This window comes from Hippocampus guttulatus, unplaced genomic scaffold (genome assembly GCF_054856545.1).
Source record: "Hippocampus guttulatus isolate MCC_2025c unplaced genomic scaffold, RoL_Hgut_1.0 HiC_scaffold_48, whole genome shotgun sequence".
Taxonomy (NCBI): domain Eukaryota; kingdom Metazoa; phylum Chordata; class Actinopteri; order Syngnathiformes; family Syngnathidae; genus Hippocampus; species Hippocampus guttulatus.
The window spans coordinates 1,198-2,500 of NW_028233907.1; the positions used below are offsets into that span (position 1 = coordinate 1,198).

Consider the following 1,303-nt stretch of genomic DNA (forward strand, 5'->3'; position numbering starts at 1 on the left):
CCCCGGCCCCCCGAGTCCGAAGCGTGAGAAACGCCGATAGGCGGCGGGCGGCGGCGGCCGCGCGGCCGCGGGGCGGCGGGCGGGTGCGCCGCGGGCGTCGCGGGGGGGGGAGGAAGGTCAGGAGGACGGTGTCGGGCGCGGGGTGTATGTCGGTTCGCGTCGTCGCGCGGCCGGCCGCTCCCCGCGTCCCGCCCGGCCCCCGCCGGCCCCCCCCCCCGGTCAGGCGCCCGTCGGCGTTCCCCGACCGCCCCACCCCGCGCGTCCCGCGCGGTCGTCGACGTCCCGTCCGCCTTGTCAACGCTCCCATAGTCCAGGCCGGGCCGCGGCCGGCGTCGGGGACCACTCCCCCGCCGGTGCCATCGCGACCTGGCCGACCTCGGAACCTTACCCCCAGTCGCCGGGTACCCAACCTTCTCGCCACCTTCGGCGGCGAGCGGGGGGTTCAATGTCTCCGAAGTCCCCCCCCGGCCTGCCGGCGGGGCGGGGGGGGCTAGGAGCGCCCGGAGGCGCCGTTATCCCCCTTTTTAACCCCTTCTCTGAATGTTGGCCAAAACCGCAAACCAAACGTACGACTCTCAGCGGTGGATCACTCGGCTCGTGCGTCGATGAAGGACGCAGCTAGCTGCGAGAACTAATGTGAATTGCAGGACACATTGATCATCGACACTTTGAACGCACCTTGCGGCCCCGGGTCCCTCCCGGGGCCACGCCTGTCTGAGCGTCGCTTGTACATCTATCGGGATCGGGGCGCCCACGGGCGCCCCCCTCCCGCGGTTGGGGCGTCGCGGGCCACCGCCGGCCTACCCCCCCCACCTTCCCTCCCCGCACGGGGAAATGGGGGTGGGGGGGGCGGACGGCACGGCCCTCGTCCCCCTAAGTATAGACCCGACCGCCCGCGCCCTCGACGGGCCCGACCACCGCGCGGCCGCAGGGGCCCGCGGCGGCTGCCGATGGAGGATCCGTCCCCCGCCGCGCAGTCCGCCGCGACGCACCGCGCGGCCGCGTAGGAGTCGTGCGCCCGGCGAGGCGCGGGGTTAACGGCCGACCCCCGATGACGGGAGGCGATCCGTCGCCCCCGCCTCTAACCCCGTTCGACTACGACCTCAGATCAGACGAGACGACCCGCTGAATTTAAGCATATTACTAAGCGGAGGAAAAGAAACTAACAAGGATTCCCTCAGTAGCGGCGAGCGAAGAGGGAGAAGCCCAGCGCCGAATCCCCGCCCGGCGGAGGGCGCGGGACATGTGGCGTATAGAAGGTCGCTTTGCCCGGCGCCGCCCGGTGGGGGCCCGAGTCCTTCTG

General features: G+C 72.4%; 2 non-coding genes across 2 annotated transcripts in view; both read left to right on the top strand.

Annotated features, from left to right (window-relative positions):
- The first annotated feature begins 570 nt into the window (after nucleotides 1-570).
- LOC147184944 (5.8S ribosomal RNA) lies at nucleotides 571-724 on the top strand. Its single transcript, XR_015099975.1, has one exon. It is a non-coding gene; the product is annotated as a 5.8S ribosomal RNA (ribosomal RNA).
- Nucleotides 725-1,098: 374 nt separating this feature from the next.
- The window catches only part of LOC147184945 (28S ribosomal RNA), a 4,303-nt gene continuing 4,098 nt past the window's right edge, over nucleotides 1,099-1,303 (top strand). The window contains exon 1 of the ribosomal RNA XR_015099977.1: nucleotides 1,099-1,303. This exon is cut by the window's right edge and continues 4,098 nt beyond it. This is a non-coding gene — a ribosomal RNA (28S ribosomal RNA).